We start from the raw sequence: 16411 nt of genomic DNA on the forward strand, positions 1-16411 counted from the left end.
GTAGATGCACCCACTCCCGTCATAACCAACTCTAAGCGTACGAGTGTGTACGCCTTGAACGTGGAGATAGAGGATGTTACTGTTCACAAGATGTATTTTTAGAATCCCTAGAATTTGCATAACCAAATTCCAAATACACATAAAAAAATAAAAGAGACAAACTCAACATGAATAGTGCCAAAAAAGATAAATATAAATAACACTATTCACAATATTTTTTTTTCTTTCTCTGTGCGTAGTTCAAATCTAGTTCTTAAAATTTTAAAGAATGTAAACACACATGTTATGAACACCCATAAATTTGTTTTGTTTTTTTTTTCACCTGCAAATATGAATTTTGACACGTGGTATCCATGTGAGGTGTGGTACCATGGGATCCCAGGGTATAATTTGACAATCTGCCCTCGCTCGCGCATGCACGGTGAGACCGACCGTTGAAATGGCCGGCGCAGCCGCGACGGCGCAACGCAATGGCTATGGCTGGCCCCGGAGGTGCGCCTCGGTTATTAACTCTGCGGCGTTCGACCCAAAGCGAGCAGCCTATACCTCCGCTGCCCGGGGCGCGCAGTCGGTGCGGACACAGGCGCATGCATGGTACTTCCTCCATCCCAATGCTTAGAGAATGTACAATGGTAGAGAAGGCATGCCTTTCCTTACCCCGCCACATCAGTTAGAGAAGGTATCTTTACTATTAAATTGAAAAACGACCGTGGTACGTGGCTACCGAACTACCCTACGTTTTCTGGGTATTTACGGACCTTACCACCGGCGAGTGAACGTACCGGTTTGATTTTTCGATTTGTTTTCTCCTGCCTCTTTCAGGCGTGTGCTCCCATAGTCCCATCCCCTTTCTTTTGTGTTCTCCGACCGCTCCGATGGCTCCATGCCCTTTGCTCGTTGACTCCATCGCCGCGAATCCCCATCCCGCCACCGTCTCCACGGTCACGCCGCTCGCCGTCCCTCTCCTCCCTAGATCCCCAGTATACCTTCCTCGGATCCGTACTTCCCCACCAGCACCAGGTCCTTCGTCCGTTCCCGTTTCCGAGGAAGACCAACGGAAGCAAGAATGGGAGGTCGCCTCAGATGATTGGGACCAGGAGCTGAGGCGAGCATGGCAGTCGTTTCCTCCGCCGGTTGCGAGATCCGAGTCGTCTTCACCGCTGCTCCGCTCACCCACCAGTGTCCTGTCAGGCTATAGGAGATCTGATCCAACGCCATCAGGCGTTGATGGACTCCTCTCACGGCAACAGAGATTGCGAGTTCAGGCCAGCCATTTGCCACGCTACGCCCAGTCCAAACCAGCCCGAGGAGGCTGTCCGCGCAAGATGTACTGCACGCCCATCGGCCCGTGCTTCCAAGTTCCCTTGTCAAATCATGTGCCATACTTCCAAGTTTCCTTGTCAAATCTCCACGGGAACAGCAAGACCTCGCTGCCGGGAGCGGTCCTACAACTCGATGCCACCCCTACGGCCTCAAATCTTCTTGAATTCGTTCCTAGCAGGTGCATAGTGCAATCCTTCCTCAGCCTGAATATCTGTCAGTTTTATAGTTTACATGTGTATTGTACAGAGAGACCATGCGTACATTAGAAGGTTGAGGAGAGAGCATGTGCATATTTCAGTTTACTTGCACGGTTGCACCAGCTTGTTGCTAGGATGAGCTATTACCAAAGGCATTGGTGATTTGTGGTAGTCTTGAAGAAGATACCAGCATGTAAAGCTACCCAGTTTTTTAATGAGAAAAGTGTTCAGTACATGTAAAAGTTGTTTCATCATGTAAGCTATGGCCTAATGGAGTTTAACAAAAGCTTGGTATGTGCCTGATTCGAATGTCCAGTTGCATTATAAGCAGAAGACATGAAAAAGACATACTGTAGCACTGCATTGAGTCAAACTGACAACAGTTTGCAGACAGACTTCTACATGTGCCAAAGAAAAGTGCATCAGGAGTGCTTGCATCGCAGGGTTCAGATCTCCAACTCTATATCTGGAGAAAAATGAAAACATATTAGCTTTAATGTGCATAAATACTAGCATTAGCTTGTATGTTAGCTTGTAACACTGCTGCGAAATCTACACTCTGTAAAATGAACTTACACTCTGAATCTGTTCTGATCCATTTGCTCCCTTGTTCCGCACTCGTTGAATTCCCTCTCCAAGGCAATTGTGCCGTTCGATAGTTTCTGATTGTGGCCTCTCGCATTGTTAAATTCTCGGTAGGTATGTCATTATGGAGCAATGGCCAGGGTATCTGTCATGATGAAAATCATGTAGGGATCTTTGAGAATCCCCTGTCTGTTTGTGTGGCTTAACTAGAAAATACTTCAATAGATTTAATATTGTTGGCTTCGTGTCTTGTCAGTTTACAACCATTGTATTCTGCAAAAATTGGGATGCCCTAAAAATATCCCATGTCAAATTCTGAGCTCAATAAAATAAGAATTTAAATTGGAAATTGTAAAGATAAAGACAAAAAAAGTAAAACCCAGCAAGCGACTTCCAAACTAGGCGAGCATATATATTGCCTTGCTATTTTTTTCAAGAAAACATGTAAGTCAATATTTGTCGTTCTTACGCAGCAACGCGCGGGCATAGAGCTAGTTAGATATAAGTCATACATCGCATTATCTCTTACTGCCATCTCTAGCAATTAATATTAATAACTAAATTTTGGTAGAAAATTTGTTGCTAAGGAAAGACATATGTGATACAATGGAGAAAATAGTGTTCCCTTATTTCGTAAGAGATGATCCCTTAGCTAAGGGAAGACAGTCTTCTCTCTCTTCATTCTCTCTCCTCCAACTAAGCAAAAATCTGACGTGGCATCTCTAAGGGAAGGCTGACATCACCCCATTGTACGTGCCCTTAGGGCACAGTCAGATGCAATTAACATGCCAATCTTCCAAAATTACCCTCCACATATTCGCTGCTCCACCTTAAAAATCGCGGGCAGTTAATACCAAACGTCGCCTTTTCATCTCTCTGCATGCCTGGAAGAGTAGTAAGGGCATCTCAAACGGGGCGACCCATCCCGACGCGCGACGTCGCCTTTTCATCTCTCTGCATGCGTGGAAGAGTAGTAAGGGCATCTCCAACGGGGCGACCCATCCCGCGCCCGCGCATCCGGATGGGTCCAACCGGACAAAAACGCGGCCCAGCGCGTGGACCCATCCCTAAAACGGATGGCCGCGACATCCGGGACGACCCAAACCCAGCCCAAATCTGGGACGATATTGCGTGGCCGTGGACGCCGAAGGCTGGTCGCTCGCGTCCTCCCCTTGTCCACCCCTGGCCCGCCTGTCTGTCTCCAAAAACACAAACCCCTCGCACACATCTCCCGCCGCTCCGCCGCCAGCCAAGGACCCGCGATTTGGGAGCGGCGTCGACGCCGGCCACCGTCGTCGAGACGCCGGCAAGCGGGGCGTAAGCATAGGTCGCAGCCCCGCGCTGCTTTCGCCGCGTCGTAGCAGAGTCGGAGGACGCCGTCGCCGTCGCTGTTGTCCTCTCACCGTCGCGAGACCTCCGCCATTCGCAGGTGCGCCGTTGCCGCCGGAGGTGAGCTCTCGTGCACCGTGTTTCCACACCGCAAGTCGGCCGAGACGGCCATGGCCTGCAGGTCCCTACGGACGCATTGGATGGCCTCCGCCAGCGAGGTGTTCGATGAAATGGGCGTACTAAAATTTGTCGCTTTTCATCTGTAGATCATGGTGGACAGCGACGACGACTACTTCTTCAAGAACTTCATCGACACGTCGTCAGACGAGGAGTCCGACGACGAATTTTTCATGGAGGCTGCGCTGATCATCCACGAGCATATTGTCTCGCAGATCCCCGTGCACCAGGGGTCCTTGCCGGGGCGCGCGGCCGCCTTGGACCGCAAAAGAGAACACGGCCACGACCAGCTCTTCACCGACTACTTCCAACCCAAGGCATTGTTCACGCCGGCCATGTTTCGCCATCGTTTTCGGATGTCCAGACCGTTGTTCCGCCGGATAATGGATGGCGTCAAGCTCTATGACGACTACTTCTGCGCGAAAGTGGATGCAATTAGCAAGGTAGGCCTCTCTTCGTACCAGAAATGCACGGCAGCGATTAGGATACTCGCATATGGCGTTGCCGGTGATTTCGTAGATGAGTACACGCGCATGAGTGAGTCTACCGGCTTGGAAGCGATGTACAGGTTCTGCAGAGCAGTGATCGGTTCGTTCGGAGAACAGTACCTCCGGCAACCTAATGCAGAGGACACAGCTCGTCTGTTGTCAATCAACGCTTCCATGGGTTTTCCTGGGATGCTTGGCAGCTGATTGCGTGTAATGCACACGTCCGTTGGGAACCCCAAGAGGAAGGTGTGATGCGCACAGCAGCAAGTTTTCCCTCAGTAAGAAACCAAGGTTATCGAACCAGTAGAAGTCAAGAAGCACGTTGAAGGTTGATGGCGGCGGAGTGTAGTGCGGCGCAACACCAGGGATTCCGGCGCCAACGTGGAACCTGCACAACACAATCAAAATACTTTGCCCCAACGTAACAGTGAGGTTGTCAATCTCACCGGCTTGCTGTAAACAAAGGATTAGATGTATAGTGTGGATGATGATGATTGTTTGCGAAGAACAGTAAAGAACAATTGCAGTAGATTGTATTTCAGATGTAAAGCATAGGACCGGGGTCCACAGTTCACTAGTGGTGTCTCTCCCATAAGAAATAGCATGTTGGGTGAACAAATTACAGTTGGGCAATTGACAAATAAAGAAGGCATAACAATGCACATACATGTATCATGATGAGTACTATGAGATTTAATCAGGGCATTACGACAAAGTACATAGACCGCTATCCAGCATGCATCTATGCCTAAAAAGTCCACCTTCAGGTTATCATCCGAACCCCCTCCAGTATTAAGTTGCAAACAACAGACAATTCCATTAAGTATGGTGCGTAATGTAATCAACACAAATATCCTTAGACAAAGCATCGATGTTTTATCCCTAGTGGCAACAGCACATCCACAACCTTAGAACTTTATGTCACTGTCCCAGATTTAATGGAGGCATGAACCCACTATCGAGCATAAATACTCCCTCTTGGAGTCACAAGTATCAACTTGGCTAGAGCCTCTACTAGCAACGGAGAGCATGCAAGAACATAAATAACATATATGATAGATTGATAATCAACTTGACATAGTATTCAATATTCATCGGATCCCAACAAACATAACATGTAGCATTACAAATAGATGATCTTGATCATGATAGGCAGCTCGCAAGATCTAACATGATAGCACAATGAGGAGAAGACAACCATCTAGATACTGCTATGGACCCATAGTCCAGGGGTGGACTACTCACACATCGATCCGGAGGCGATCATGGCGATGAAGAGACCTCCGGGAGATGATTCCCCTCTCCGGCAGGGTGCCGGAGGCGATCTCCTGAATCCCCCGAGATGGGATTGGCGGCGGCGGCGTCTCTGTAAGGTTTTCCGTATCGTGGCTCTCGGTACTAGGGGTTTCACGATGAAGGCTTTAAGTAGGCGGAAGGGCATGTCAGGAGGCGTCACGGGGGGGCCACACAACAGGGCCGCGCGGCCAGGACCTGGGTCGCGCCGCCCTGGTGTGTCGCCACCTCGTGGCCCCACTTCGTATCTCCTCCGGTCTTCTGGAAGCTTCGTGGAAAAATAGGCCCCTGGGCGTTGATTTCGTCCAATTCCGAGAATTTTCCATACTAGGATTTCTGAAACCAAAAATAGCAGAAAACAGCAACTAGCTCTTCGGCATCTCGTCAATAGGTTAGTGCCGGAAAATGCATAATAATGACATATAATGTGTATAAAACATGTGGGTATCATCATAAAAGTAGCATGGAACATAAGAAATTATAGATACGTTTGAGACGTATCAAGCATCCCCAAGCTTAGTTCCTACTCGCCCTCGAGTAGGTAAACGATAACAAGGATAATTTCTGAAGTGACACGCTATCATAATCTTGATCATACTATTGTATAGCATATGAGATGAATGCAGCGATTCGAAGCAATGATGAAGATAATGAGTAAACTGATGACCCACAAGTATAGGGGGTGTATCGTAGTATCTTCGATAAGTAAGAATGTCGATCCCAACGAGGAGCAGAAGGTGTTGACAAGCAGTTTCGATGAAGGATTCACTGTAAATGCTCACAGACAAGTATTTATGGGGTTTTGATATAGCAGATGAAATAAGTACAAGTAAGTAAAGTGCGAGAGTAATAATTGCAGCGAGTGGCCCAATCCTTTTTAGCATAAAGGACAAGCCGGTTTGTTTACTTATAATAACCAAACGTTCTCGAGGACACACGGGATTTCAGTCTAGTGCTTTCGCTACATACGGCTAATTAATCTTCATTGTTTTGATAAGTGTTGTGTGGGTGAACCTATGCTAATGTACCGCCCTTACTAGGACTTATACATACTTGTGATTATACCCCTTGCAAGCATCCGCAACTACAAGAAAGTAATTAAGATAAATCTAACCACAGCCTTAAACTCTGAGATTCTGCTATCCCTCCTGCATCGATATACCAATGGGGGCTCAGGTTTCTGTCACTCCGGCAACCCCGCAATTGGCAAACGAGTACAAGATGCATTCCCCTAGGCCCATAAAGGTGAAGTGTCGTGTAGTCGACGTTCACACGACACCACTAGAAGAATAACACCACAACTTAAATATCATAACATTGAATATTACTCAACCATACTTCACTACTAACATTTAGACTTCACCCATGTCCTCAAGAACTAAACGAACTACTCACGAGACATCATATGGAACATGATCAGAGGTGATATGATGATGAATAACAATCTGAACATAAACCTTGGTTCAACGGTTTCACTCAATAGCATCAATAACAAGTAGAAATCAACACCGGGAGAGTTTCCCCTATCAAACAATCAAGATCAAACCCAAATTGTTACAGCGGTGACGGCGTGCAGCGGTGGAGACGGCGGTGATGATGATGAAGATGATGACGATGGTGATGGAGATGATGTCCAGCTCGATGACGGTGATGATGGCGTCGATTTCCCCCTCCGGGAGGGAATTTCCCCGGCGGATCTCAGCCTGCCGGAGAGCTCTTTTCTCTCTGGTGTTCTCCGCCCCGCAGAGGCGGCTGTGGCTCTTCGCGATGTACCCCTGGAGCTTAGGTTTTCGGGATGAAGGCGTACGCGAAGAAAAGGAGGCGAGAGGGGGCTGTGGGCCCCCTCCTCACAGGGCGGCGCGGCCAGGCCTTGGGCCGCGCCGGCCTATGGGGTGGGCCCACCTTGGGTCCCCTCGGCTCCCCCTTCCGGCTCCCTTCGTCTTCTGGAGAAATAGGATTTTTCATATAATTTCCGTCAACTGTTGATCTTCCGAAATATTGCATTCTGACGGCGCTTTTTCCAGCAGAATCCTGACTCCGGTGCGCGATCCTCCAATAATCATGAAACATGCAAAATAGATGAAATAACATAAGTATTATCTCCAAATATGAAATATATCAATGAATAACAGCAAATTATGATATAAAATAGTGATACAAATTGGACGTATCAACTCCCCCCAAGCTTAGACTTCGCTTGTCCCCAAGCGAAACTGAACTCGGTAAACAGGACCACATGTTTATGGAGTGAAGAGTCGATAAATCAAATGCGGACAAGAAGCATCATATTCATTCACACAAGACATTCTAGTGAACAACTTCCTCATATAACTCAACTTGAAACAAGTATAAGGTAATCACAAATAAAGGTGCATAAGAAATCATAGTTGGTGATGGCAAACTTCGTTCTTGGTCAGAGAACAATTAACAGGTTATTCTTATCTATCGAGCAGCGCTCTCATGTTAAAGTTTATATGGCTCATCGTGCATACTCAATCATAATGATCATTGATAACTTTCAAAGCTATATTCATTCAGATAAAACTTGTACTAAACAAGGAAGAGTAAAAGACATGATGAAGCAAATCACAATATAATGGTTTGATCACAACAACTCAAATGCTTGCTTGAGATGGAGGGAAATAGGTTTACTGACTCAACATAAAATAAAAGGCAGGCCCTTCGCAGAGGGAAGCAGGGATTAAATCATGTGCTAGAGCTTTTTCAGTTTTGAAATCATATAAAGAGAATAAAAGTAATATTTTGAGAGGTGTTTGTTGTTGTCAACGACTGGTAGCGGGTACTCTAACCCCCTCGCTAGACAAACTCTCGAAGAGCGGCTCCCATTAAGGCATTTTCATTTTGGGTGGCACCCCTTCCAACCTTACTTTCACAAACCATGGCTAACCGAATCCTCGGGTGCCTGCCAACAATCTCATACCATGAAGGGGTGCCTTTTTATTTTAGTTTTATTTAGATGACACTCCTCCCAACCTTTGCTTTCTCAAGCCATGGCTAACCGAATCCTCGGGTGCTGTCCAACAATCACATACCATGGAGGAGTGTCTATTTGTAGTATCATGAAAGTTAATTAATCGGGGCTGGGAACCCCATTGCCAGCTCTTTTTGCAAAATTATTGGATAAGTGGATGAAGCCACTAGTCCATTGGTGAAAGTTGCCCAACAAGATTGAAAGATAAAACACCACATACTTACTCATGAGCCATAAAACATTGACACAAATAAGAGATGATAAATTTTGAATTGTTTAAAGGTAGCACACGAAGTATTTACTTGGAATGGCAGGAAATACCATGTAGTAGGTAGATATGGTGGACACAAATGGCATAGGTTTGGGTTGAGGTTTGGATGCACGAGAAGCATTCCCTCTCAGTACATGTCTTTGGCTAGCAAGGTTAATTAGCAAGCACAAAAGTTGAGGGAAACAAACGAATATACATGTGATAGAAACAAATCATGCATCTTTCTTGTAAGCACAAACAATTTTAACTTCAGAATAATAAGCTATGAGCTAACAAGAAAGGAAGACAATGAAAAAAACTATATATATATTTCTCTTTTCTACTTAAACCTCAAGGTGTTGTTGCTATTGACCAATGCTAAGTTTGCCAAAACCAAATAGATTTACTCAATGCTCCCAAAGTGGTACCAATACTAAAATCAAGATCAATCATATAATAGAAATTGCAAACTAAAATAAGGTGTGCAATATGTAAATGATAAGACTTCTCATTAATATTTCATAACGATAACTCACACCAAGGGATACATAGACAACCGACTAAAGGAGAGATACTTCCACACTGCAACCCATCTTATATGATAACTTCCCTACTCATGATATGACACTACTTGATAGTAAAAAAGTAAAAGGTAGTGATGATGTGATACCGCGGCACTCCCCCAAGCTTGGAAAAAACCAAGGGGATGCCAATACCGATGATGAATTGCTCCTTTGGCGATGGTGGTGATGAATTCCCGACAAGCTTCTCCACAAGCTCCTGAAGCTCATCAATCTTGTACATGAGGTTGCGGATCATCTCCGAATTGTGCTCGACGCGATTAAGAAGTATGTCCGACGGCGAGTCCCAATTCTTGGAGTTATTTCCCCACCCTTCAGCTTCAAGCTTCGTCCTTCCTGCAGTGTTAGAACGATCTATATCCCAATTGCTAGGCAATGCTGCCTTGGGAGTCCTTTCAATTTGATTATTGTAGATTAGATTGCGGAAGGGATGGTAAGTGCCTGAAGAAGATGTCTTTGGAGCTAGGTAATGACGTGGAACCCTTCCTCCGGTGTGAATTCTTGCGCTCCTGTTTGCACTAAAAGGGTTATCCACCACTTTGATGCTTGCGACGGTAGCACGCGGGTATGCGCGCGAGTCTTCCTCCACTTCTTCTTCATCTTCTTTCTTGACGCTCTCGTCCACCTCTTTCCACTCGGGATCTTGAATGTCTTCATCCGAAAGCCCCTTGCCCTTATTGCTGGAGGCCATGGTGCTCCTAGATTGAAAATAGATCCTGGCAGAAACAGCTCGAAACAAAACACGTCGAGAAAACGATATACGGACCTCCAGGGGTCCGGGGGATTATATAGCAGGAATTTTTATGTCATAAGGAAAGTACCAGGTCGAACCGGAGTCGGAAAGGGGCGACGAGGCGGCCAGCTCATAGGGCGGCGCGGGCCAAGGCCTGGCCACGCCGGCCTATGGGGGCACGCCCTCGTGCGTCTCCTCCACTCCATTTCGATCTCGTAATTTTTCATATTTTCCAAAAACAGCAAAAACATTGTTCGAAAAGTAAATCACGAACTTTTTATTACCTGTACTGTTACCTATTCAAAGTCGAGTTCTGGCGGACTGTCAATTTGACCTTTGATGAAAGCCTCTGGTGTTTCCACTCGAATAACATCAACATCTACATTATAAGAATCACCTGAGATATAATGCTTGAGTCTTTGTCCATTCACCACTTGCGTGGCATTGCCTTGGAGAGAACTAATTTTAATTGCTCCTGAACGATACACCTCCTCAACAACATATGGTCCTTCCCATTTCGAGAGTAATTTCCCTGCAAAGAATCTGAGACGGGACCGATACAATAGGACTTTATCCCCAATATTAAACTCTCTTTTGATAATCCTTCTATCATGCCATTTCTTAACTTTCTCTTTAAAGAGTTTAGCATTTTCATAAGCTTCATTTCTCCATTCATCTAGAGAACGTAATTGCATCAACCTCTTATTACCGGCTAGTTTAGGATCTTTGTTTAGTTCTCTAACAGCCCAATAAGCTTTGTGCTCTAGTTCTAAAGTTAAATGACAAGCTTTTCCATAAACCAGTTTATAAGGTGACATTCCCATGGGGTTTTTATAAGCAGTTCTATAAGCCCATAGTGCTTCCTTCAATTTACTAGCCCAATTATTTCTAGTTTTATTAACAGTCTTTTGCAAGATAGATTTAATTTCTCTATTTGATAGTTCTACTTGCCCACTAGTTTGAGGATGATAAGCGGAAGCAATTCTATGATTAATACCATATTTAGCAAGAGTTTTTCTAAAACCACCATGAATAAAATGAGAACCTCCATCTGTCATAATATATCTAGGAACTCCAAATCTAGGAAAAATAATGTCTAAAGGCATTCTTAAAGAGGTCTCACCATCAGCACTTTTTGTAGGTATGGCTTCCACCCATTTAGTAACATAATCAACAGCAACAAGTATATGAGTGTTACCTTCTGAAGAGGGAAAAGGTCCCATGAAGTCAAATCCCCAACAATCAAACGGTTCAATAACAAGAGTATAATTCATAGGCATTTCATTGCGTCTGGAGATATTACCAACCCTTTGACATTCATCACAAGATAAAATAAACTTCCTTGCATCTTTGAAAAGAGTTGGCCAATAAAAACCTGATTGTAGAACCTTTTGCACGGTTCTATCTCCGGCGTGATGTCCTCCATAAGCACTACCATGATATTTACTCAATATCTCTTGTTGCTCATATTCGGGAACACATCTTCGCAGAATACCATCCACTCCTTCTTTATATAAGTGTGGGTCATCCCAAAAATAATGCCTCAAGTCATAAAAGAATTTCCTCCTTTCTTTGAAACTGAAAAGGTTGGAGGCAAGTACTTGGAAACAATAAAGTTAGCATAATCAGCATACCAAGGACTGTCTCGCAAGCTCACCTTTATTACAGCCAATTGTTCATTTGGAAAACTATCATTAACAGGAACAGGATCATAAGCAATATTTTCCAATCTAGACAAATTATCAGCAACAGGATTATCAGCACCTTTCCTATCTACAATATGTAAATCAAATTCTTGCAATGTATACCCATCTAATAAGCCTTGGCTTAGCATCTTTCTTTTGCATAAGGTATCTGATTGCAGCATGATCAGTATGAATAGTAACTTTTGAATCAACGATATAAGATCTAAACTTATCACAAGCAAAGACTACAGCTAACAATTCTTTTTCAGTAGTAGCATAATTTCTTTGAGCAGCATCAAGAGTTTTACTAGCATAATGAATAACATTCAGTTTTTTATCTACTCGCTGTCCAAGAACAGCGCCTACAGTAAAATCACTAGCATCACACATAATTTCAAATGGTAAGTTCCAATCAGGAGGTTCAACTATAGGGGCAGTTGTTAAGGCTTTCTTTAGAGTTTCAAAAGCTTCCTTACAATCATCATCAAAAACAAAAGGTACGTCTTTTTGAAGAAGATTAGCAAGAGGCTTTGAAATCTTGGAGAAGTCTTTAATAAACCTCCTATAAAACCCAGCATGACCAAGAACACTACGAATACCTTTAACATCCCTAGGATAGGGCATCTTCTCAATGGTTTCAACTTTAGCTCTATCAACTTCAATACCTCTCTCGGAAATTTTATGTCCCAATACAATTCCTTCATTAGCCATAAAGTGGCATTTCTCCCAATTAAGAACAAGGTTAGTTTCTTCACATCTCTGCAAAACTTTATCAAGGTTCCGCAAGCAATTATCAAAAGAATTTCCATAGATGGAAAAATCGTCCATGAATACCTCTACAATACTCTCACAAAAGCCATGAAAAATAGCAGACATGCATCTTTGAAAAGTAGCATGAGCATTACATAAACCAAAAGGCATACGCCTATAAGCATAAGTTCCATAGGGACAAGTGAAAGTGGTTTTCTCTTGATCTTTAGTTTTAACAGCAATTTGTGAAAACCCAGAATAACCATCAAGAAAGCAAAAAATGAGTATTTTTAGATAACCTTTCTAACATTTGATCAATAAGAGGCAAAGGGTAATGATCTTTCTTAGTAACCTTATTAACTTTTCGATAATCAATGCACATTCTATACCCTACAACTACTCTTTGAGGTATGAGCTCATCATTATCATTAGGCACTGATAACCCACAAGTATAGGGGATCGCAGCAGTCTTCGCGGGTAGTAAAACCCAATTTATTGATTCGACACAAGGGAGACAAAGAATACTTGAAAGTCTTAACAACGGAGTTGTCAATTCAGCTGCACCTGGAAACAGACTTGCTCGCAAGAGTTTATCTGTAGTAACAGTTTTATAGCAATAGCAGTAGTCAAATAACAGCAGCAGAGTAACAGAGACAGCAGTAGTGATTATAGTAAACAGCAGGATTAAAATACTGTAGGCACGGGGACGGATAACGGGCGTTGCATGGATGAGAGAAACTCATGTAACAATCAAGCAGGGCATTTGCAGATAATAATAAAACGGTGTCTAAGTACAAAGCAATCAATAGGCATGTGTTCCAATTATAGTCGTACGTGCTCGCAATGAGAAACTTGCACAACATCTTTTGTCCTACCAGCCGGTGGCAGCCGGGCCTCAAGGGAATCTACTGGATATTAAGGTACTCCTTTTAATAGAGTACCGGAGCAAAGCATTAACACTCCGTGAACACATGTGATCCTCACATCACTACCATCCCCTCCGGTTGTCCCGATTTCTGTCACTTCGGGGCCATTGGTTCCGGACAGCGACATGTGTATACAACTTGCAGGTAAGACCATAAACAATGAATATCATGATGAAATAATAACATGTTCAGATCTGAGATCATGGCACTCGGGCCCTAGTGACAAGCATTAAGCATAACAAGTTGCAACAATATCATCAAAGTACCAATTACGGACACTAGGCACTATGCCCTAACAATCTTATACTATTACATGACCAATCTCATCCAATCCCTACCATCCCCTCCAGCCTACAGCGGGGGAATTACTCACACATGGATGGGGGAAACATGGCTGGTCGATGGAGAGGCGTCAGTGGTGATGGTGGCGATGATCTCCTCCAATTCCCCGTCCCGGCGGAGTGCCAGAACGGAGACTTCTGGCTCCCGAGACGGAGTTTCGCGATGTGGCGGCGTTCTGGAGGGTTTCTGGCGACTTCGACTTCTCTCCGTGCGTTTTTAGGTCGAAGGCAATAAGTAGTCCAAAAGAGGGCGTCGGAGGCCAGCCGAGGCCACCACACACTAGGGCCGCGCGCCCCCCTCCTGGGCCGCGCCGGCCTAGTGTGTGGGGCCCTCGGGCCCCCACCTGGCTTGCCCTTCTGGCTCCGTCAGTATTCTGGGAAAATAGGACCTTTCGCATAAATTCCGAGGATTTTCCTGAAAGTTGGATTTCTGCACAAAAACGAGACACCAGAACAGTTCTGCTGAAAACAGGGTTAGTCCGTGTTAGTTGCATCCAAAATACACAAATTAGAGGCAAAACAATAGCAAAAGTGTTCGGGAAAGTAGATACGTTTTGGACGAATCAACTCCCCCCAAGCTTAGCTTATTGCTTGTCCTCAAGCAATTCAGTTAACAACTGAGCGATAAAAGAACTTTCACGAACACATTTGTTCATATGATGTAAATATTCTCATGCTATGGTTAACACTTAGGCAGTTCATAATAAGATACATGCAAATAAGATCATCTAATAGCTATGTCAATCATGGAAAGGTACCAACAATTAATAATAAGCATCATGAATCATGTATATAAGCAGGATTGCAATGTTCATAAAAGAGTATGATAGAGTGGTATCTCGCTTGCCCATATTTGATCAGCAAAACATAAATGCTCAGGCACCTCTGAAGTTCATAGAAAGACTAGAAATAGTGATTGTCAAAGATAAAAGCATCAAAGTTATACCACAATCAATCATATTTTGAGACAAGCATATTACACTAAGAATGACAGTTGTGCTCTCAAGAAAGTACTCAAAGAAAGGATGGAGACTCAATGTAAAAGTAAAAGATTGACCCTTCGCAGAGGGAAGCAGGGATTAACATGCGCTAGAGCTTTTCATTTTTAAAACAGGAGTAAAATTGTTTTGAGAGGTGTTTGTTGTTGTCAACGAATGGTAATGGGTACACCAACTACCTCGCCAACCGGACTTCCAAGAGCGGCTCCCATGAAGGACGTTATCTCTACCAGCAAGGTAGATCATCCCTCTTCTCTTTTGTTTACACACGTATTTTAGTTTTTATTATGAGTGACACTCCCCCCAACCTTTGCTTACACAAGCCATGGCTAACCGAATCCTCGGGTGCCTTCCATCAATCACATACCATGGAGGAGTGTCTATTTGCAAAATTAAGTTGCTTACTGATGGATCAGAGCAAAACATGTGAAGAGAATTATTAATGAAGTTTGATTAATCGGGGCTGGGAACCCCATTGCCAGCTCTTTTTGCAAAATTATTGGATAAGCGGATGTGCCACTAGTCCATAATGAAAGTCTGTCAAGAGTAAATGACAAGATTGAAAGTTAAACACCACATACTTCCTCATGAGCTATGAAACATTAACACAAATTGAGAAGCATTTTGAAGGTTTAAAGGTAGCGCATGAGAATTTACTTGGAATGGTTTGAAATGCCATGCATAGGTATTTATGGTGGACACTTTGGAACAACTTGGTTTTCAGGGGTTTGGAAGCACGAGCAGTGTTCCCGCTCAGTACAAGTGAAGGCTAGCAAAAGACTAGGGAGCGACAAATCAAGAGAGCAGTAACTGTCATAATCATGCTTGCGGCAAAATAAATTAACTGAGGCATAAGAGTGATACAAAAACTCTGAAGCAATGTAAATCATCGAGGCTTAATTGACTTTTGTTCAGTCATATGCATGCGTGAGCATGTGCCAAGTTAATTCAAACGAATTATTCAGAGGAGGATACCACAATATCATACCTATTTATGAATAAAATAGTGCAAGCAAACATCCATGACATGCTACTCATATTAATAAATTGGAGCAAAACATGAGAGATCATGAACTACTAGACTTTCTTAAATGACATATACCTCACATGAACCAACCAAGCCTGATCACATGGATGAGTATATGTACAAAAATGAAAACAAATAGAGTTCATACCAGCCTCTCACCACAATCAGATTGTCGTAGATCGTCATTATTGTCTTTCACTTGTGTAGCTTGAATAATATGGAATGAAAACCACGCTCCAGCCACCGAAGACCATTGAACTCATAAAGAACTTTACAAAACCAAAGAAGAACAACAAATATTTTTGGTGTTTTCGAATTTGGAAACAAGAACAAAAGGAAACAAGCAAACAAAGCAAAATCTTTTTGGATTTTCTTATAGCAAACCAACGATAGCAAATAAAGTAAGATAAAAGCAAGAAACTAAAATAAACAAGTGGTGAAGAGAAACAACAGAAATATTTTTGGTCTTTTTGTGTTTTAGGAAAGAAACAAAGTAAGAATAAGAAAATGGAAACTAAAAGAAACACAGAAAAGCAGGATGGCAGAAATCTGCCAAAACCTAACAGCAGTACAGAAATCGATTTTTACAAAAATCTTCCGTTGCTCAGCTCGAAAAGTGTTCAACTAATGAAAGTTAGATAACAACCTGGGGAACATGCACAAAAATTGGAAGCTCAAAATAACGTTCTGGCTGTGCGCACGAATTTTTTTAGTAACAGTCCAGAATCTGTTTTCA

General features: G+C 43.5%; 1 long non-coding RNA gene across 1 annotated transcript; it reads right to left on the reverse strand.

Annotated features, from left to right (window-relative positions):
* Positions 1-1714: 1714 nt before the first annotated feature.
* LOC127294084 (uncharacterized) lies at positions 1715-2594 on the reverse strand. Its single transcript, XR_007846369.2, has 2 exons — positions 2097-2594; positions 1715-1986 (listed from the first exon to the last, which is right to left on the reverse strand). It is a non-coding gene; the product is annotated as an uncharacterized lncRNA (long non-coding RNA).
* Positions 2595-16411: the final 13817 nt, after the last annotated feature.

The sequence above is a fragment of the Lolium perenne genome, chromosome 4 (assembly GCF_019359855.2).
Source record: "Lolium perenne isolate Kyuss_39 chromosome 4, Kyuss_2.0, whole genome shotgun sequence".
Taxonomy (NCBI): Eukaryota; Viridiplantae; Streptophyta; class Magnoliopsida; order Poales; family Poaceae; genus Lolium; species Lolium perenne.